The sequence below is a fragment of the Eriocheir sinensis genome, chromosome 14 (assembly GCF_024679095.1).
Source record: "Eriocheir sinensis breed Jianghai 21 chromosome 14, ASM2467909v1, whole genome shotgun sequence".
In the NCBI taxonomy this organism is placed as follows: domain Eukaryota; kingdom Metazoa; phylum Arthropoda; class Malacostraca; order Decapoda; family Varunidae; genus Eriocheir; species Eriocheir sinensis.
Window position 1 is genome coordinate 20885025 of NC_066522.1, and position 22705 is coordinate 20907729.

Sequence of the window (22705 nt, forward strand, 5' to 3'; positions counted from 1 at the left end):
GCAACGTGAAAAGAAATTACAACTTGAATCCCTCTGGCAGGCAGCAGGGCGGCCGCCAGACATCAAAGGGCGCGGCGAGGGAGCTGTGAGTTGAGGATTAATGAAAGGATGGAAAGATGTCGTGGGTTACAGCGGTCAGCAGAAAGGAAGGTTGACGACGAGGAGGAGGAGGAGGATGGCAGTTGGTGAAGAAATCTCAGAAAAATATAAAAAAGAGACGAGTGGGGGCAGAGGTCAAAGGGTCAAGCGTATGTTTTTTTGTTTCTTAGCTTTTTAGGCTGTATTGTTACTTTTCCATTTAGTAATTGAGATGTTTTTTATGTTGTTGTCTGTCCGTAAATAACACGAGTCTCCTCATTTAGAATCTTAACACTCTTTTTCTCTCCGTGTTCGCCGCTCAAAGGCTTCATGCAGGCAGACAGTTTTGCCAAGGAAGGAAGGAAGGAAAGAGAGGAAAAAAAAAGGAGTGCAAATTATGTAAGCTGAATTTCGTGGTTGTTAGAGAAGCATAAAGACTTTTCAGGGAAGCGCTGCAGCGACAACAGTTCAAGGTCTCGCATTTAGTGTCGTGTTTATAATATTTTGGGGGGCGAGAATGTATTTTTCGAGGCGTCCATTAGACTCGCTTTGACCATAAATACGCCTGAAATGTTCTCAAGAGCTTGTAATTGGTCCGGCCGTGAGCACGTGCCTTCCACGCTTTTTAAAGTCTTGCACGTGGCCTTTTGTCTCTGTCTGTCTGTTTACATGTCAGGGTCTTTTACCACTGCACGTGTCCTGCCTCGATCTGGTTGTCCGTCTCTTCATCTTTTTCTCCTGTAAGTAATCTGCCGTCTCTCCATCTGTCCGTCATTTCATTTATCTCTTTTTACTTGTATGTCTCTCTGGGTCTGTATTTTTCCGTCTGCCCCTGTGTGAATGTTCCTTTTTATCCGTTCTTCCTGTTTTTAGTCCTTCCACGTGACAAGCTGCTTCGGCCGATCTCTGTCTGTCTGTCTGTTCGTTGGTCTGTTTTTTCTTCTTTTTTTCATCCATCCACTTGACAAGCTACCTCCCCCTTCCATCGGTCTGTCTCTGTTTGTTTGTCCGTCCTCTGAATCCTGCACATGACTAGCTGTCTGTCTGTCTGTCTGTCTTGCTGCTATCCGGATCTTTTTGTCATTTATTTTAGCTGACCATTAAGTCAACCATGGCAGAGACAAAACACCATTTTTAAGTCTGGTCTGCGCTAATTTGCATTCAAAACTGCTTCGTTGCCACTGTGTTCTCGTTTTCTCTTCATAATATCACCAACGCACTCACTGTTTGGCCTTCACACACTCCAAGGATAATGAGCTCCTGCATTGTCTGACGTGAACCCCCCCGACCTGACCTGGGCATTACAGTTTCCAGCCCACGTCTCGCTGAAATAATAAACTCCAGTCATGAATATCTCGTTTTCTCTTGATATTACCAACGCACTTACTGTTTGGCCTTCACACTGTCCAAGGATAATAAGCTCTTGCATTGTCTGACGTGAACCTACCTTCGCATTACGGTTTCCTGCCTATGTTGTGCTGAAATAATAAGAACCAGGCATGAACTCTTTTTCTCTTCATATGATTATCGCACTCCCTGTTCTGCCTTCACACAGTCCAAGGATAATGAGCTCCTCCATTTTCTGACGTGAACCTACCTTCGCATTACGTTTCCTGCCTAAGTCGTGCTAAAATAATAAACTGCAGGCATGAATACTTGAACGCCAGTCTCTTGTACCCCGTTAACCCTATGCGTCTCTCGCGGCACCTCGTCTTTAGTCTGTCTCCTCTTCTCCCTCACCCGCCAGACTCGGGGAAGAAGGTAAACAGGGTCGTGAGGGGGAAGACGGCCTTAAGAGGGGAGGCAGCACGTTCTTACCAGCAGGGAAAGTGGTTCTCAGGCGACAGATCTGGCATGATCCAGTCACAGCTTCAGCTCGCTCGTAACGCTGTTGTTTTTTGCATCCTCTTACAGTTGAAGGATTTTTTCGTCGCAAAGTGCCTCCGTGCGTTGTGTCGCTTGAGAATGGCACTAAGCATCATGCAGGATTTTGCGCTTGCTCTTTAATGTGTGTGAAAGGGTTAATAGACGTGTGAGTCACCTTTTTTTCTTCTTTTTTTCAGGTGTGTGGCGCTGATCACCACCGAGCCTGGCGTCATGAGCAAGTAAGTCATGTTATAGTCATAGTCACAATGTACATGCATCAACAGTAGACCGGCACTTAAAGAAAACATTATTGTTGTTTACGTTGTTCCTCTTGAGATCGTCTGGCTGTCTCCGTAGTCCAGGCATCCTCTTATGGTTAATTTAGTAATGGTCAGCTGTTGATTATTATACTCGATGGATTTTGTTTTTCATTTGTATTCGGAATCATTTACGAGCATAATGTGGGATGTGTTGACTTTTGAATGGTGTATAATAACATATAATGAGGTTTGCAGTGCAGTGTGTGTGTGTGTGTGTGTGTGTGTGTGTGTGTGTGTGTGTGTGTGTGTGTGTGTCGCATTAGGAACTCATCGCTGTTTCTAGTACACTTTTTTTCTGGTCGGCGCGGCGATGACTTTAGTTTGGAGGAAATGTGCATGCGAGGAGGGTTCGCCTTAGGCACGACTGGCGAGCGGAAAGTTACCGGAATGAAACTTTTTTTTATGGTGCAGTTAAAATTTGTTGAACGTTAACGTCATTCCGCGTCCAGGCGAAGGAGAAAAAAGCGGAAAAGGATGGAAATTAATGCGGCGATAACTCAGCCGCACTTGTTGGGAAGGTGTGTGTGGACTAACTGATGACGTTCTGACCTCAATATATGAAAGTGGCCTAATATTGTTTTTCTTCAACCCAAAAGATTAAAAGCTCTGTATCATCATCACCATCATTATCACCATCATTATCATCATCATTATTATTGAGCTAGAATATATACAGGAGGGAGCGCATTACTTCACTCACCTTATGACAGGACTCGAAGGTTCCACTGAGTAGGTCTTCATTCAGGCCCTCTTCCGATCCTCTGCAACTCACACATCATCCATCGACTTTTGAATCCACGAGCTTAATGGGCGCCTCCTTGGCCTCATCCATTCCGGTTCGCCCCTTACAGATACAAATTTCAAGACATATAACAAGCACGAGGGATGAATTTATATGCAAGTTCATGTGTACACCGTCAGAACTACGGTGGACGCGTAACAAAGGGGATTGAGGCATGCATCTCCCCGCACCGCCAAGCCGCCCTCATCTGTAGCCTTTTTGCCTCCCGTGACCTCGAGCGGCGGGGAAGCATCGCACAGCATCACGCATCCTCCTCGTGCAAGGGGAAAGCGCAGGACGAAACACACAAATTATCTCGCTCGCCTTCTCTTCGCCTCTGTAGCAGAAGTCAGGCAACGTTCCCTTCCCTGCCCCCTCCCATCATGCCTCCCCTGTCCCTTCCTTCCTCTCTCCATCCCTCCGTCCTCTCTCCCTCCTCCCTCCCTCTCTCGCTCATGCCTCGTTCATACCTTCCTCCCTCCATCCTTCTCTTCATGCTCTGTCTTTACCTTCCTCCCTACCTCCCTTCCTCTTGCCCTCTCCTTACCTACCTCCCTTCCTACTTCTCTCATACCCCTTCCCTACCAGCATCCCTCTCTCCCTCCCTCCCTCCTTCCCTCTCTCCTTATCTCCCTTCTTCAAGTGCTCTCCAATGGTATATTTTGGCACTCTTTGCCTCCGCCAAGTCATGCCACCTTTAGGAGCAGACTTTTAAGAGGATTATGTCACAAAGTCGCTCTTGAAAATTAGTCCACAAAGAAATTGGTTGAAAACGTGTGTACGAAGTGGGTTCTTATGTTTCTTTCCGTCCTTTCTTTCTTTCCTCCTTTCTCTCTTTCCTTTCGTTTTATTTTTCTTCCTCTTCTTGACTTTCTTTCGGCGGAGTAAAACGAGGGACTGGCTGGGAGAGACTCGTTTGTTTGTTTGCGAGGCTGTGCGGGTTTGTTGTTGTTGCTGTTGTTGTTGTTGTTGTTGTTGTTGTTGTTGTTGTTGTTGTTGTTGTTGTTGCTTTCGCTGTGTTTGTCTGTGTCTCGTTGGCTGGTTGGATGCTTGGGTGGATATAGGAATGGAGAAATTGATAGCATTGGATGAATTCTCTCTCCTCTTCTCTTCTCTGTCTCTCTCTCTCTCTCTCTCTCTCTCTCTCTCTCTCTCTCTCTCTCTCTCTCTCTCTCTCTCTCTCTCTCTCTCTCTCTCTCTCTCTCTCTCTCTCTCTCTCTCTCTCTCTCTCTCTCTCTCTCTCTCTCTCTCTCTCTCTCTCTCTCTCTCTCTCTCTCTCTCTCTCTCTCTCTCTCTCTCTCTCTCTCTCTCTCTGACACACACACACACACACACACACACACACAGAGTAAGTGACGGCAATGTTTCAGGCGCCGCAGAGACTGGTGATGAGGAGCGCGCTGCTAACGATGCTGTCAGTAATGTCCGTGATAGCAATAATGTCTCATAATGTCCTGTGAATATTCAGTATGCTACATATTAAATTTCAACTTCATAGTATGTGGAGACCTCGTTACCAGATGAACACGAAGCAGTCTATCGTTATGTAAAATCATAATATATATATATATATATATATATATATATATATATATATATATATATATATATATATATATATATATATATATATATATATATATATATATATATATATATATATATATATATATATATATATATATATATATATATATATATATATATATATATATATATATATATATATATATATATATATATATATATATATATATATATATATATTGGTGTTCCAAATAATACTGTTAACAGTTTCCCGACCGTTCTCATTAAGTCTCAACGATCGGAAGACGCTTCACCGGTGGTCCGGAACTTGCTGCCCACATTAGTTTTTCAATTGAGTCAACAGGAAGTGCTTTGTAATTACTGGTTGATTAGCATAACGTCAATGAACTGGAAAATCCTTGCAAGTGTAATTAGAGCAAGACTGGGGCTCGTCTTGGCTATAATTCTGCAGCGAGGCTTTCAGTACCATGTCGAGAACAGCACTCTGTTGATTTTGTTTTGTCTTTTTAGTTTCATTTTATGGTAAAAGGAGAAAGACCAAGTGGCGAAAAAAAGTAAAGATGCCCACGTAAATACTGCTCCTGCGAAAGACAATCGAGGAAAATGCTAAATAAATTATTCAGTATATTTTTAGCGGCGTCTCGATATCATGACTCAATACATATTCATTTTCCAGTGGCACATATCTGCGTGTGTACCTGCACCCCTGGAACCCATTTAAAGTCTTACATTCCGCGTGTAGGGCAGGAGGGGGAAAGTCATTGGCATTCATAGCATTGTATCGATTACTGGCAAGGGAATCGAACGCCATTAACATCCAGGAACAGTCGTAAGGCCAAAAAAAATATATTAAATCAGTAACAAGTCGAGGGTGTCCGGACGAAACATTTCACTTTAACTCGCGAACACAAATGACGAGAGAGGAAGAGTTCGTGAGTGTGTGTCTGTGTGCGTCGAAGAGTGTCCTCATATGTTAATTTTCCTCGAGTATTTCATTGCGAGGTGTTGTGTGTGTGTGAGCGAGTGAGTGGCAGCCAGTTCGAAGATTAAACCTGATTCGCGCCCGTCAAATTAGGTTCCTCCAGACGCGTACTGTGTCATCGCCGCTCTTGCATGATTTCCCCGAGCGCCGAGGGTTAGGAAGACGCATATTTACCTGAAACTAATTATAAGGGTGGCGGTGGCTGTATCTGTAACTCTCTCTCTCTCTCTCTCTCTCTCTCTCTCTCTCTCTCTCTCTCTCTCTCTCTCTCTCTCTCTCTCTCTCTCTCTCTCTCTCTCTCTCTCTCTCTCTCTCTCTCTCTCTCTCTCTCTCTCTCTCTCTCTCTCTCTCTCTCTCTCTCTCTCTCTCTCTCTCTCTCTCTCTCTCTCTCTCTCTCTCACGCTGACATGTTTGTTCTCCATTATCCTTCTATGACAGGTTTCACTTCCTCTATTTCTTTGTGCAGAGCAGCCCTCCATCATGTCAGTTTCACTCCCTCTTCCCTGCACGCAACCTGTTTTTCATCTCTCTCTCTCTCTCTCTCTCTCTCTCTCTCTCTCTCTCTCTCTCTGTGTCTCGCTATCTCTCTCGCTCTCGCACTCTCTTTTGTTCTGTCTCTTGTCTCTCTCTCTCTCTCTCTCTCTCTCTCTCTCTCTCTCTCTCTCTCTCTCTCTCTCTCTCTCTCTCTCTCTCTCTCTCTCTCTCTCTCTCTCTCTCTCTCTCTCTCTCTCTCTCTCTCTCTCTCTCTCTCTCTCTCTCTCTCTCTCTCTCTCTCTCTCTCTCTCTCTCTCTCTCTCTGGCTCACATTCGCTTGCTTTCTTCGCATCCTCCCCTTTACTTCGTCCTTCCTCCTTTACATCCTTCTTTCTATCCCTCCCATCCTCCCCCTCCTCTTCCTCTACCTCCTCTCTTCCCTCTCTCTCGTGTGTGGCGGCTGGATACATCGTGAGGTTCGTCGCCTTCCGTAATTAGGTGGTTCACTGGAGGGTCGGCCGGTCTGCGTGGAGCTTTGGGCCGCAGTGACGCGTGAAGCATACTAGCGAGGTGGCCGGGGCGTGTTTGGGGACGAGGCGAGGGTCGGAGTTCGAGGTGGGGTGGCAGGTGGGTGCAAGGAAGGGGGAGAGGGGGAGGCGAGGGCAAGAAGAGGTCGCGGGGCGTGAGAGGGGCAGACTGCACCCAGGGACTTACAAGAGAGCCTTTGGGGTGATGGTAAGAGGGGACAAATTGGTGTGGGGAGAGGGAACGAGTTTGTAAGGTCGCAGGGGAGAGATGCATCTGTCTCAAAAGTTTATTTACCGCTTCAGCCCACAGCCGCCAGCTACAGGAGTGAGTCATTTTTCTTAGGCACGGGGGTGAATGTAGCGTTTTGTTAGATTGCACAGAATATGAAAGCGGGTTAGATTATTGAGTTTGCAGAGGTACAGGAACAAAGGAGAATATAAAATGTTTCCTGTCTTACACACACCTCACTCTCCGGGACTCAACTTTTACCAAGTCGGGCCGCATTGACAGACCAGTGAGTTTAATTAAAAAGTGCAGTGTGGTCGAGGTTAATTAAGTCATGATCTTAAGGCTGTAAGTACGACGTTTCCATGATAATGAATGTATTAATTTTGTCGCTCTGACGCGGAGACAGTAATACTTCAGAGGAACCAATTTTTCAGTCATCACCGATACACTATGATGCTTAGAGGAGGCAGGGAGCAAGGAATGATATTATGTTTAAGGGATAATAAAGTAAGTAGCAGAGAGAAGAGCGTATCTATAAACGGCGTATACGAAACTTTCAAGTGCAAATAAAAGGAACTCAAAAAAATTTCCGCCTCCTTCCTCTTATATTGAAGTTTGTGCCGTGTGTGCTTAAAAGGTCACAGCAGCTTGACGGTGTTGCTTCTCTGTAGGCTGCAGCGAGATTAAATAGAAGGGTCGGGGAAGGGCTGCCTCCTCCTCTAATCCGTACAATAAACTAAATTTACCTTGAATATAACGGAGAAAACGGCGGCAAACTCTTTAGTCACCAGCAGGCAAATATATTGTCTTGTAACCCTTTTATCACCTTGTGCCTTTCTACTCTTTTCCCTTCCCTGGCCCCCCCTACTCTTCCCTTCCCTGCCCTCCCCTCCTATCCCCTTCCCTGCCCTGGCCTCCTCTCCCCTTTCCTTCCCTTCTCTGCCCTCCCCTTCCTTTCCCTACCCTCCCCTCCTCTTCCCTTCCCTAGCCTCCCCTCCCCTTCCCTTCCCGTCTCTACCTTCTCCTTCCCTTCCCTGCCTTCCCCTCCCCTTCCCTTCCCTGGCCTCCCCTCCCCTTTCCTTCTCTGGCCTCCCCTTCCCATCCCTTCTCTGCCCTCTCCTTCCCTTCCCTTCCCTTCTCTGCCCTCCCCTTCCCTTCCCTTCCCTTCACTTCCCTGCCCTCCCCTCCCCTTTCATTCCCTGGCCTCCCCTTCCCTTCCCTTCCCTTCCCTCCCCTACCCTTCCCTTCCTTCCTCCCTCCCCTCACCTCCCGTTCCCTTCCTGGCCTTCCCTTCCTTTCCCTTCCCTGCCCTCCTCTTCCCTTCCCTTCCCTTCCCTTCCCTTCGCTTCCCTTCCCTTCCCTTCCCTTCCCTCCCATCCCCTCCTCGTCCCAGCCTACCGCCCCTGTGAGCTAGTCAGGCTGGTTTCAGAGCTGTTATTCCAATACTGTTCAATGCATATTAAAGGGTTTTCTCATTCGTATGCTCATGAGAATTATTCAATAATATTATCCATTTTCCAACAGTATATTTTAAACAGTATATATCGGCGGCCTTGGACTAATTTCAGGGATTCCGAAGCCCGTGGAGGCCGCTGCGTTGTCTCATCATCACTTTCATTAACGTTGCTCACTTATACATTATGCTAAGTAAAAACGGCAAACCTGCACCTCAGTACTTATTAGTATGTAAATAGATATAATCTCATGCAGCCACTCTACCCCCCAAAAAAAATACTAATGAAAACGAGACAAATTAGCATGGGGATGAGAGTCGCGGCGGTCAGATGTCGGCAACAAGTTAACTCCTGACGACGCCGCGGCCACTTCCCGCGCACTGACCACCCCGCCGTGTCGCCGCCTCCTTCCCGCGTCACAGGATAGGGTGCACGTGTCCGCCAATTTGTACGCAGCCATCCAATCAGTCCTCACATCAGGAACACTATTTTAACTCTAGCTCTGACTTCGCGCTCTCTAATTACCTCCAAGTCGAGCTGGGATTTAAAAACTAACTCGTCAAAATAATTATTAATAAAGATGATTTCTTTTTATTCCGACACGACCAAATTTTTATATTTCGTCAAATTAAAGACTGATAAAAATTCATTGATTGACGCGACCTCGTTTTTAATCTTTCGGTTCAGTTTTCCAGAGTAGCTTATTTTTTATGCGAGCACTGATCGAAATGGCGTGCGGGCGCGGCGTGCTGGAGGACCCGGGCTCGAGTCCCACCCACAAGCTGACAATTTTCAGTCATCGCCGAGTGGCCTAAGATTACCCACATGCTGTCCTGAAGACCACCTGTCAACCCGGGCTCTAAATACTTTCTAAAGAGGATAAAAAAATGAGCCCTGGGGAACGGATGGAGCCAAGCAAGATGACGCCACTTTGAAAAAAAGCACTTCCCTGCGCCATAACGGACTGGGCCCGACCAGCAGGCTCCACCAAGAAAGCCTACCGGCGCCATTGGCTGGACGTAAAAAAAGGTGAGCCTGTGGCTGCCAGAGGCAGACAGACAGGTGGGCCGAGTGGCCGCCGCCACGCCACTCTTTACGCCCGTGAGCTCCTGCACACCACGCTGTCCACTACAACGCCGGAACACCAATTAAAGTGATATTACGAAATATTTTTCCTGTTGTTGCCCATTCTGTGTATTTATTACACGGTTTCCGAGTAAATACGGCTTGTGTGCAGATACGGAATGTTTAATATCAAATAAACTTCCTCTATATACGAGGACGATGTATGAATATTGCAATAAATATTTTTACTTATGTGTATTGTGCTGGGAGCTTTTCTATTTTATTATACTCTGGCTAATAGAAAATCACCGAGCGTAACCGATCCACCGGTACTGATATTAATGTTTATTATGCCGGCCTTCGCTTCACTGCTCGCTGCTGCTGCCGTCGAGGCGGGGAGAGGAAGGTCATGCCCCTCATTTATTCATCCTCGATTATGAGCCAATGTCTGATAAATCTTACTGCAAATCTCTGTGAATATCAACAAGATTATTAATACTCCTTTGTATACTTTCATATCCAGGAACTGTTTGTACTCTCTCGAGCCAATTCATTATGTGTGATTTTTCGTCATTAAAAAGATGCAATTAGCCAAAGGTAATCCCAGGCCTTAGTGCCACAAAATAATAGAACCAGATGTAGCAGGCAATTAAAGGGAGCAGGAGGATAGTGTGTTCGGGACAAAGAGTGAGTAGAACACCGATCTGTAGGTGTGCCATGAGTAGCCTCGAGGCAAATTATAGTCAGCTTTAAAGGGTCAGCATCCTGTCACCCATACGAAAAGGCGGGTAAACAAGGCGAAATTTAAAGGTGGGAAAGGCGAAGTAAAAAGGCACAGAGTCGAAGAGCTGCCTCCTAGTCCGCCATCCTCTTGTCGAGCGTTGCTGAATGGCTAGAGAAAGGGACAGCCATCAGATTGTTCATAGCCTTGTTTTGTTTGTGTATTTTTTGCAGGAAAGGAAGCAGCTCAAGTGGAAAAATAATGATAAGAAATAAAAAGTCCGCTAAACACTGCCCCTATAAAAAAAATAAGTGATTCAGAAGACTGGCCAAAAGAAAGGTCAATTTCGGGTGGAGAGGTGTCTCGCTACTCTCCGATACGAGCAGGGTTTAAGGAGTTATGAATGTGTTGAAAAGAGAGGAGAATCACTTAGTAACCAGCACACATAGCATCATGTAGTCTCGTCTGCTTTGAAGGATTTATTGTATATGTAGGCTTATAGCACATGTACGCAACTGTCTATCTTGAAGTTACAGAATACATGCATACCCGTATCTTCCTCTAGTTCCATATATTTCTTCATTGGCTTCAGCACTTTGGAAAACAACTTGACAATATAGTTTTTAGTGTTACGCAGTATTATTAAGTCCGAGGGCGAAGATCACATGCCGATATGCACGTATTTCCCCATTTTTCATTGTGACTCGTTGTATATATATATATATATATATATATATATATATATATATATATATATATATATATATATATATATATATATATATATATATATATATATATATATATATATATATATATATATATATATATATATATATATATATATATATATATATATATATATATATATATTTCTGTATTAACCTCCCTGACTGTGTTGCTAAAATAACCGATGTATATGAACGTTTGTCGAGCCGTGTTTGTTTTGAAATATGGACGTTATGGATGTCGAGACCATGGTCATCATTCTTTTTTTTTTATTGTGTCCATCCGCTTTTGTGACGCTCTTTGAAAATATATATTCCCTTACGTGCCATTTCGAAAACTATAGAGACTTTTGTGACATACAGTCGTAATCTGCAGCGACCATTGCCGGGAGGACAGCAACCGTTGGGACGCAGACTCACGGAAGTTATTTACCATCCAAAGTAAAAGAACACTGGGAAAGATGGCTTCTAATGACCTCAGTGTTGCTATGGGAAAGTCAGTAGTGTTGCAGTTGGTCATTCTGTACCTAGTTCTGTATAAGTCAGGGAGTCGAGGCGGCTGTGTCAGTACCGTGTTATTGTTATTCGCCTCAAGATCAGAATTATTACGGTACTTATTCGGTTATTACATCCATCAAGCAATACGAAACAGCAGTAAAGTCCGCCTGCTTGACTGTAATGAATCCCCAACCTTCAAGAGGCATCACGCGCGCCACACAACCTCTCCCCCCCCCCCCCCACACACACACACACACACCACCCCTTCTTCCCTAACCCCCACCACACCCCCACTCCATCCCACACACACATATATTCAAGGTACGGACGTGAAAAGAAAGCATGGTCGGAAAATATATTCGCCAATTTAAGAAGCAACCCGCGACGCAGAAGGATGTGCGAGAGGCTTGTGGTGAATAAAAGAAGGGGAGAAGCGAGCAGACCGTGGGAGGGGGAATTTATCTGACCCGGTCTTTAATTTGGAGTATTAATGGCAACACTGCAGCCACAAATTCTAGTGACCCGAGTTCGCTGTTGCTGCTGCTTCGTCTCGCCTCGCCTCGGCATGCATAAAAGAGCTAAGAATGGAATCTGTTTTATGTGTGGGTGTATGTGTGTTCAGTTTTGTGGGGTGGAGGTTGGGGCAGAACGGGTGGTGTGTGTGTGGGGGGGGAGAAGGGAGACTGGTGTGTATGTTGTGTTGTGTGTTTGTGTGTGGAGGGGGGGGGGGTCGTGTGTGTGTGGGTTTGGGGTAGACTAGTACTTGTGTTGTGTGTTTGTGTGTGTGTGTGTGTGTGTGTGTGTGTGTGTGTGTGTGTGTGTGTGTGTGTGTGTGTGTGTTTCATGCTATTGTTCCTCCGCTGTAGCATCCTCCTCCTCCTCCTCCTCCTACTTTTTCATTTTTTTTTTTTTTTTTTTTTTGGGGTACAAGTTCAACTGTTTCATTTTTTTTTATATTATTGTTGCCGTCTATCGTTCTGCATTTCTCTCACGCTCTTTGTGTTGCATCATCACTTTTCTTTCTTTCTTCGTATTTTTTTTTCTGTTTTTTGCCTTCATTTTATTTATTTATTTATTTATTTGACACGAGCTAACCCGTTTTTTTTTTTTTTTTTTTTTTTTATATTTTTTTACAGACCTTGCCTCGTCATTTTATTTTATTTGATTCTTGCTACTGCACATATCTCTCTCTCTCTCTCTCTCTCTCTCTCTCTCTCTCTCTCTCTCTCTCTCTCTCTCTCTCTCTCTCTCTCTCTCTCTCTCTCTCTCTCTCTCTCTCTCTCTCTCTCTCTCTCTCTCTCTCTCTCTCTCTCTCTCTCTCTCTCTCTCTCTCTCTCTCTCTCTCTCTCTCTCTCTCTCTCTCTCTCTCTCTCTCTCTCTCTCTCTCTCTCTCTCTCTCTCTCTCTCTCTCTCTCTCTCTCTCTCTCTCTCTCTCTCTCTCTCTCTCTCTCTCTCTCTCTCTCTCTCTCTCTCTCTCTCTCTCTCACCCTCTCTCTCTCTCTCTCTCTCTCTCTCTCTCTCTCTCTCTCTCTCTCTCTCTCTCTCTCTCTCACTTTTCTGCAGATTCACTCCTCCCTCCCTTCCGTCTCTTTCTATTTTTTTTTTTAACAACCGCCAGGCTTTTGTATTGCCCCATAGACCGTTTTTTTTCAACTTACAATACTTTCTTTTTTGCCTTTATTTCTGTTTGACACGAGCTAACCCCCCCCACCTTTTTTGCGGGGGGGGGGGGGGGGGGGCTTATTCCATGTGGTATGTTTGAAGCTGCTCTCATTGCATTCATCGTTTCCCTCTTATTAGTCATTCACCGATCCTCTCTTTGGTAACTCATCCTCTGAATAATGAGAGAAGCTTCCAATATCACAAGCTGAAAGAAAGGAAGGAAAAAGAGAGATCAAATATGTGAATGGCCAAAGAAGAAGAGAAAGCAGGTACGATGATGGACACTGAAGGTTTTTTTTATAGTGACTCCTCCTCCTTTAACCATAGAAAAAGAGTTGGCAATGCATATACCTCTTTCTTCACGCTATATTTTTGTTAACGTTATTGATCGATTTTAGTGAATGAGACAAGCTTTCTTTCTCTCTGTCTTTTCCACGTGTTGTGTTGAAGCTCATCCCATTGTTTGTTAGTTTTTTTTTTCCGCTATCATTTATCTCTTCTTTTTTTTTGTTGTTGTTGTTGTTTTGTTCAAGGGTAAAAATTATGAAAAAAAAACATAAATCACTGTTACCAGCTGAAAACTCTCTCTTCTTCCTTCTGGTGTCATTGTTTGCCTTGTATTTTTCACTGTTCTTCCTCTTTACCATCGTTTTTCACTGCATAATACTCACTCAATGACCTTTTTTTTTTCTTCAACTAATTTTCCTTTTTTCCCCTACTCTTCATCATGTTTTGTGCATTAACGTTTTTTTTTTTTTTGTCATTATTGTTTCCTGTTATTTTGCCTTTGAGCTGTTTTTCCTTACAAACTAGAATTCATATTGCCGCTGAACTTTCTACTTCATCTAACGGGCATACACTTTCTGCGCACGCCTCCCTTTTTGTTTTGTTTTTTGTCTGTGTCTAAATCCTCCAACTCTTCCAACAAACAAAGAGAAAAGTATGTAGTTCACACTCCTTTTTCAACTATTTTTCAACACCAACCGAACTCATTTTTTTCTCCTCCTACAGGTTTTTCTTTTATTTCGTCCTCTTTTATTACTATTCTCAGCATTTTAAAACTCACTCTTCTTCATCCATCGCTTTTTGCGTTACATTTTATTTTTACTCTTCTTTCTCTGTAAATTGTATTCCTCTCTTCCTCGTCTATCTTTAATCACAAGGAAAACCTCTCCTCTTCCTCCTGTAATAACGTTTTGCTATATACTTTTCAATTCTTTCTTTTAACATCAACTCCCGGGACATTATACTCACTAACGTATATACCTGTCTTCCTCTAATATCCCAGATTGAAGCAAAACACTCTCTTCTACCTTCCAGCATCACGTTTTGCTCAATATTTTTCTGTTCTTTCTATTTAACTTCTTTTCTCTACATCATAATAACTCGGCACAGATTCCTCCTCCTCCTCCTCCTCCCTGAAGTGCAAGAAGAGCTTTACTAGTGTCAATAACCTCACACGCGCTCCCTCCTCCTCCTCCTCCTCCACCCACGCCTCCTCAGCCTCCTTCGTCTCCCGTCGCTCGTGCGGATCTTGGAATAATTGCCTTCAGATTGCAGGTGTCGCCGCCGTGCTGGCTCGGTGACTCCCGCTAATGTTCTCCTCCGTTAGCGTCACTCCGAGCTAACCCGCCACATTCATCCCGCTGTCACGCCTCTAGGTTATTATTATTCCCTCGGCGCGGATTATCCTTCAACTTACGTGCTTTCCCTCTCTTTCTCTTTTAGTCATTCATATAGTAGGTAGGTATTTCTTTCCTTCTTTGTTTTTTCTTCCATGTGTTATGTTTGAAACTTTTCCCATCATTCATATTTTTCCGATATTATTCCTTATTTTTTTTCTGTTGTTTGCTTTGTTTTGTTTTAGTCATTCATCTGTTTCATCCTCGTCATTCATCTCTTTCGCTTTCTGATCTCTTTTTCCTTGGGTTAGGTTTCAAACTCTACATTATTCACAATTTCTCTATTTGCCATTCATTCACACTCTCTTTAGTCAGTCATCCACCCTCTTCAGCGATTCATCCACCCTCCCTGCAGTCATTCATCCACTCTCTCTCTCTTCCCATTTGTTATGCTGGAAGCTCCCCTCATTATTCATCTTTACACTCTTGTTTTCCCGTGATATGATAAAAGGCTTAAGTCGCTCTCATAGTACAATCTTTCCCCTCTCTCTTTATTCATGCGTCCACCCTCTCTCTCACTTTCCGCTTGTTATGTTGGAAGCTTTTCTCGCATTTCATCTACTATTGTTTTTGCCTGTTATAATGGAAGCTTTGGTGCACCTCATATTATGCTCTTAAAACAGCTCGCCTTTCCTTGCCTCTTTCACTCTCTTTCTCTCCTCGTGTTAAATTTGAAGTTCCTTTCATTATTTATCAACTCTTTGTATTTCTACTTGTTATAATGAAAGCTTTGGTGTCCCTCACATGATTCCCTTAACACAGCTCGCCCTTCCTTCCCTCATTCACTATCTTTCTCTCTTCGTTTTAAATTTGAAGCCACTCACATTTTTCATTTATTCTGTTTTTTCGCTTGTTATGATGGGGGCTTTAGTGTCGCTCATATGATTCCCTTAACACAGCTCACCCTTCCACTCTTTTTCTCTCTTCCTGTTAAAGTTGAAGCCACTCTCATTTTTCATCTACTCTGTTTTTTCGCTTGTTATGATGGGGGCTTTAGTGTCGCTCATAATATTCGCTTGGCACGGCTCACACTTCGACGCCTATTCTTGCCCTCATTCACTCTTTCCCTCCTCTTGTTAGAATCTCCTTCATTATTCATCTACTCTGTTTTTCCACTTGTTATGATGGAAGCTTTAGTGTTCCTCCTATCACTCCCCTCGGCACGACTCCCTCTACTCCCTCATTCATCCCTCACTCATTATTTTCGTCTGGTATGATGGAGGTTTCCCCTCGGTCTACTCCTGCACTCTTTATTTCCTCCTGTTAAGATGAAAGCCTCACTTCCCTTCACACATCTTTACTATTGTTCCCCTGCTGAGACTTGCCCTTCAAACCCATGTGCCTTCCTTCCCATCCACTCCCTTCCAGCTGTCATGAGGAAAGATTTAGCGTACGTCGTGTCTGGAGATGGCAGCTGCGGCGGGGTTGATGAGGGCTTTTTTTTGTGTGTGTGTGTGTGTTTTTTGCTCTCATTCTCCTCTTGCATGATTGCCTAATGACCTCCTTCTCACCTCTCCTTCTTACCTGCCACCCACTCACCTTTTCCCCTCTATCTCACTTCCCTCCCCCTTACCAGCCTCCCCCTCCCTCCTCTCCTCTCTTCCCTTCCTCTTCCTCTTCCCTCCCATGTATCATCCTTCCCCTTTCATCCTATTTCCCTTCCTCATCCCAACCCTTACACTTCGTTTCCCGTCCTCATCCCATCCCCTCCACTTCCTCCTCTCCCTACCCTCACCCGTATCAACCCTTCCCCTTCACCCTCTTAAACTACTTAACCCTTTTCCCCTCTCCTCCCCTTCACGCCTGTATTGAAGTTTCTGGATTCCATGAACACACTACCATTTATTCCTCTTGAGTAGTACCTGTGATAGGGCTAAATGTTAATTCAATGAAAATCAGTTTCTGGACGATTAATCAGCTTGGCTTTTAACTTCTACAAGCTGACGATTAAGGTATTCCAAACTAACTTAACTCCCGGATCAGCTATTTCATATTACCTTCTTGAAATTTGACTCGTGAATTGAAACTGAAACTTGTCATTCTTTTAAGAGGAGAGTATCAAGACGTCCTCTCCTCCCGAAATTGACCTCTCTTTTGGCCACTCTCTGAATGCATTTTTTTTATAGGGGCAGTGTATAGCGGGCTTTTTTTCTCATTATTACGTCTTTTTACCCTTGAGCTGCTTTCTTTACTGTACAAAAAATGTCCTTTCCGGGGATATGAGTCGTTGGAGAGTATAATGTTGAAATGAAAAGCAATATACAGCCCTAACGTTCATGTGGCGTGTCGTCATCAATATTGCTGACTTCCTCCTCGCAAACTTTCAGGAGCGCCGCCGTGTAAACTGCAGCTTTCATCAACTTTTTTCCGAAACCCTTCCTGGATACTGAGATGTTTCATTCACGTAGAAACTCCCGCAGAGCAAGTTGGCCGCAAAGGAGTCGACTTAGTTGTTAAAAAAAGCTTTAATGTCCTAAACAACCGAGCAAACTTAATCGGATAAGTTCAAATTAGTGGAGCTCGCTAACCTTGAGTTCCATGTGTTCCGGAAGGGCGAGGGTGTAGTGGAGATATTTAAATGTACTTCCACGGCTATATTGTTACCATAATACTCCGCTGTCCTAATTTTTTAATATTGTGACAACTGCTAATGCATTGGAAGGGGTAAATTTGTTCATTGGAATAATACGCATGCAGTTTAAGATTTCTGTTAATACTGTGATAATACATACGTAGATATATTTTTTCCCTTCCTTCGTAAAAATAAAATGCCAAACTATTCACCAAAAAACACTAGCATCCTTTGAAATGAAGTGAAGCATGTTAGTATTGCGGGCTTTTTATATTTCTACTTTCTTTTACTCTTGAGCTCCCTCCTTAACTAAAAAAACAAATCCCTTATTGCCGTGTCAGCTATCGGTATCTCTGGTTTTACTGTGTTAAATGCAGATCTACATATATTTTATCGCTAATATCTACGGTAACCAAACTCGGGTATGTCCCACCGAAAACAAATCCCTTATTGCCGTGTCAGCTATCGGTATCTCTGGTTTTACTGTGTTAAATGCAGATCTACATATATTTTATCGCTAATATCTACGGTAACCAAACTCGGGTATGTCCCACCGAGGTTCCCAAAGTCAGGTCTACGCAAATTTCACCGTTAATATTTACCGTAAGCCAACTCGGAATAATGACAACTTCTAAAACAACTCAGATACGTACAACCGAGGCTCCAAAAGTCAGGTTAACTCATATTTTGTCGTTAATATTTACTGTATAAGCCAACTCGGAACACTGACGCTTTCCAAACAACTCAACTGTTGCCCTTTGTTGTTAATATTTCCTGTAAGCAAACTCGGAACACAAACACTTTCCAAACAGCTCAAATACATACCACCGAATCTCCCAAAGTCAAGTCCATACATATTTTGTCGTTAATATTTACTGTAAGCTAACTCGGAACTCTGACAACCTCAAAAACGAGTTAGACATGTACCGCCGAGGCTCCCAAAGTCATCGAGAATATATTATCCTCCACTCTCCGCCACCCTTGAGGAGCAGCAAGGGAACTTCTTTTAATAGGAATTACCGGGCTGCTTTGCCTCTTGTCTTGCTTGCCTGAATGCGTTCGCTCAGTACCCAAGGCTGTGTCGGGAAAGAGTAAAGGCGGGGCAAGGATTAAGGGAGGAAGAGGAGGAAGGAAGGGAGAGAGGAAAGTTTATGGAATGGGAAAGGGAATATCGGGATGGTATCGTAGCGTTGAGAGGGGAGGAAAGACAGAGAGGAACGGGAATGCAGGGAGGAAAGTAGAGAAAGAGGAAGAGGAGGACGAGGGAAGGGAGAAGGAGGAAAGTATTGGAGAGGAGGGAAGGGAATAAGGTGGAGCGAGTTGATGGTGGGAGGCGTTGAGAAGAGGAAGAACAGAGAGGGGTGGAATGGTAGGAAGAGGAGGGGAGGAGGAAGAGGGACAGGAAGTATATGTGGAAGAGATAGAAGGAATGGAGAAAGTTAAGGAGGGAGGGAGGGAGGCATTAAGGGCCAGAAAGGATGGGATGACGCACTGAACTGGAAGACGAGGAGTAAAGAGGAAAAGGAAGAGGAGGAAGAGGAAGCAGACGGGAGGAGTGTTTTGACTGTTAGGTATATAAAGTTTCCCCGTCTATTGATGATGATGATAATGGTGGATGTTCCCGAAGAGAGACACAAAACCTTCATAATAAAAAAATAACACAGACTTACTATAAAAAAAAATACAAGCTTCAGGGTACACTAGTTGACCGTGAAGAGAAGAACCTTAGATTTTTTTCGTTTTTTTTTATTTCTTTTTTTTCCGGAAGACAAAAAACACATAATAATAAGAAATAAATAAATATCACAAATCCCCACCCAAAAAATAAAATCGCTTCAAGGCACAAGAATTTAACCGTAAGAAAAAACATCTAATTTATTTTTTCGTTTTTGGTTTCCTATTTTTATACTCTTCACCTGTAGAACATTAGATTTTTTTTCCATTTTTTTGTTTACTCATTTTCACTTTTTACCATGCATCACTTTACCTGCGTCCAGTTAATTAATATTCACCTTTTCACTCGTCTATAGCGTGAGTCAGGTAAAGTTCAGGTCATTCTCCCCGTGCTACAGGATCCGACTCTCTTATTGGAGCAGCGGATGCGCCCAAAATTCAATAGTGAGTTATTTGTTCCGTGTCCTCCAACTCTTTTATTTACTTGCCTTTCTTTTTTCTCTTCTTCCTCCTCCTCCGTTCTCGTTTTACTCGTTCACTCTTCCTTCCTGCCCTCCCCTTCCCTTCCCGTCTACATCCTGGTCTTCTCGGTCCTCCTCCTTCTCCTCTTACTCTTCCTCTTATTTTTTTATTTATCCACTTCTCTCTTCTCTTTCTCTCTCCTCTCTCGTCTCCTTCCCTCTCTCTTAATCACATTCCATCCGCTTCGTTTTTTTTTTCTTTCTTTCCATTTTCTTTTGTTATCTATTCTCCTTCTCGTCATATTTCTTCTCTCTGCTCCCTTCTCCTCCTCTCCTCCTATCTTTGATCCTATTTCTTCTCCTTTACCTCTCATCTTCCACCCTTCTTATCGCCTCCTCCTCCTCTTCTCCTTTCCTCTCCTCTCCCCTCTCTTTCCTCTCCTCTTCTCTTTCTCCTTTTCTGCTCTCCTCTTCTGATCTGACTTTTCCTTTTCCTTGCGTCTCCTCCTCCTCCTACTCCCCTACCTCTCCCCTCCTTCCCTCCCTCCCTCCCTCCTTTCCTACCTCCACGTAACTCTGCTCCTCCCTTGATATTGAACGTTGCTCACCTCAACTTGCTGACCTCCCCTTAGGCGAGCACCAGACTGGAGACTTCCACACCTTTCTCTCTCTCTTTTGTGCCCCACTTTATAATGCGAAGGTTTTTGATGAGAATTTTTGTTTCGTTTTGTCACCCAAGCTTACATATTTGACCAGGCTTTCGTAGGAGTGCCGGGAATTTCCACGGGTAGTTTTATGACCCTTCTGGTATTCTGACCCTTCTTCTGTACCATGAACCTAAGAGGACAAGCATTAGAGCCCGATTGATGCTGAAGTGAGGGGAGGAAGCGTCTGGCAATACCGATTTTAGCATCTTCAACTCTGTCATCTGTTGTTATACCTTCCGCTGTACGTGTGTTTATCTTTGCATGGCCTTGAAAACAGGAACGAGGATACTGTAAGCGCTCTCTCCGTCGATAGTCCTGGGATGAAACGTAACTACAGCGATGCTCGTATGTTTATAGCGAGTTTTAAAAGTTCAGAAGAGTCCAGAACGAGCTTATCTTTACGTTCACGGTTATTATCATTTCCTTATTTGATGAGTGTTATCGTTTTACATTTCATTCCCGTCAGAGCTTTACCGGGATTGTTAGTGAGCCGCTCAACTTGCACTTTCGCCTGACGTCAATATCGCTTTTACTGCTCGTTCGGATAGTATATTACATGAAAGGTGACGGCGTGCGAGGGCCTCAGTTTTACGGTGATTTGAATTATCTTTTTGTTGCTGCAGTTTTTGATTAATTTTTTTGTGTCGACTTTCAGGAAATTTGATTGGACGTTTTCCTGTTTATTTATCTATTTATTTTTTATTTATCGAGGAGCTTGTGCAATGACGTCAGTAATGTTGCTTAGTATATGAGTAAGGATGGAAAAAGGGTTGTGTGTCTGCCTCAAATTCCGACCGTTCTACGAAAAAATGTGCTAATTACCCAATGTAACACACACACACACACACACACACACACACACACACCACTAATGAACTACCCAAAAATAGCTGCCTCTGCTTATAATGGGCACGGAAATTCGATGTTCTTCCCTTGTTTTCACCCTCGAGATAAAACATTCGTATATCCTCCTTGTTTGGCCGTCATTGTAAAGAATCACCTAACACCACGCCTCACATGACCAACGGGAGGCAGCCCTGGGATGTTTTTTCTTCCCTTACTCCTCCTCTGACGCCCGCCTCTGTACCGCTGGTTGATTATTTTTTTCACGTGACACGCGGAGAGGGAGTCACTAAAGGCGTCACACCGATCGCTGAGTCCGGTACAAGGCTGCTATTAACGCGATGTCAACAGTACACGTCCCTTTACACTGTGAGGCTAATAATACTTCGGTGAGGTTTTGTTTCCCTTCTTTTGTGGCTCATAATTGCCAGCAGATTCAAATTGTAATGTTAGTTTTGGAAGTTGTGGTGAATGTTAGTGTGTGTGTGCGTGTGTGTGTGTGTGTGTGTGTGTGTGTGTGTGTGTTTATGTGTGTGTTTTTTGCACTGTTTCTGCCGGTATTTCTCTTCCTAATACTACCTGCATTTCGTGTGGAAGTTTAAGGAGACAGGTTTATTTTACTGTTATTATTGAGGAGCTCCTTTGAAGTTCATGAAAATGTTGGTGATTCGTTTTATTTTCACCGAAGAAGAGTCACTGATAATGTGTACTCTCTTAATTAACAAAACATTTCGAAGTTAAAACATAATGTAAGGAATAATCCCCGTCCCTTGACAATGCATGACACCACCTTCCTTTTAATAATTCGTTCAAGATGGTAAAAAAAATATTGAAAATCGTTGTCGTTTTACCCAAGATAATCTACCGCCAATATTTTCCTACTTTACTTTCACTCGAAGTTAAATAAATGTGAGAGGAAATTGTCTTCTCTTCCGCAAAGCATAAATTTCCACCAATATTCTCCGCTAATGATTGATAATAATAAGAATGATATATATAATGAGCAGTTGTTACCAGAAAGCTGAAGTTATCACCACCATGGCCGTCACGTCGTTCATGTTGCAACGAAACTCTTGCCTACCTGCCTGCCTGCCTACCTACCTGTCTGCTTGCCTACCTGACGCCGAACAGCTGCTGATGCGTACCGCTCCCCAAGGTGATCTGTGTATCAGCGCCCTGAATTATTGACTTTGCCCGTCCTCGCTGTCCTGGTAATATTTGACGAGCGCGCCTTTATCGACTGAGTGTGTGGACGAGAAGAGTAGGCACAGGCAAGAGACTGAATGGGAGAACGAGACGCTTGCTGATCAGTGTCCCGTTGCAGCGTCCCTCTCGTCCAATGATGTAGCGGGGATTATATCTTGCTCTGGAGAGAAGAATTGGCGAGTGCAAGAACATGAAAGGTGGAACTGGATGCTGCTTGATCGTTTTCTTTTGTATGTTTGTGTACCAGTTTTCTTCTGCTCTTCGAAATGGGAAATCTATTTTGTTTGGCCGAACAGAAATGGCACGTGCAAGATCATGAAAGGTAGAACTAGATGCTGCCTGATCGGTTCCTTGTGTACCAGTTTTCTTCTGCTCTTCGAAATGGTATTAATATATATCGTCTAGAATAAAGGAACTGGTAAACGCAAAGATGAAAGATAGCGCTAGATGCAGCCTGATCAGTTCTTTGTGACAGTTTCCTTCTGCTTTTCAAAACGGGAAGTCTATCTTGTTTGGGAGAAAAGAACTGGAATACGCAAGAATATGTGAGGCAGAACTATACTCTATCTGATCAGTTCTTTCTGCTAGTTTTGTTATGCTCTTCAAAACGGGAGTCCTATCATGTTT

At 43.7% G+C, this 22705-nt stretch overlaps 1 long non-coding RNA gene across 1 annotated transcript in view; it reads left to right on the forward strand.

Moving 5' to 3' along the window:
• Positions 1 to 22705, forward strand: part of LOC126998694 (uncharacterized) — a 112882-nt gene that overhangs the window by 33772 nt on the left and 56405 nt on the right. Inside the window, exon 2 of the long non-coding RNA XR_007752971.1 lies at positions 2142 to 2183. This is a non-coding gene — a long non-coding RNA (uncharacterized LOC126998694). The remainder of the gene's footprint in view (positions 1 to 2141; positions 2184 to 22705) is intronic.